A 240-nucleotide genomic window follows, 5' to 3' on the forward strand; every position below is an offset into this window, starting at 1 on the left:
ATTAAAGGGAATATCCAGGGCACTGTTAAGTAATGAATCTAGTTTGAAGAAATTGTCCGGAACAACAGATTCACTGAACACAAGTGACTCAGAGAAGGCCCAGAAACGAGTGTTCCCTCCTGCAGAAGCAAGTGCCTCCCGACGGCACTCTAGACAAAAATTGGGTAAGAGAAAATAAATTGGGGACTTTAGCCCCTCTAGGTCCTTTAGAAAGGTTGATGAGTATGGTCTAGATACGTG

This window comes from Galeopterus variegatus, unplaced genomic scaffold (genome assembly GCF_000696425.1).
Source record: "Galeopterus variegatus unplaced genomic scaffold, G_variegatus-3.0.2 Scaffold21712, whole genome shotgun sequence".
Lineage (NCBI taxonomy): Eukaryota > Metazoa > Chordata > Mammalia > Dermoptera > Cynocephalidae > Galeopterus > Galeopterus variegatus.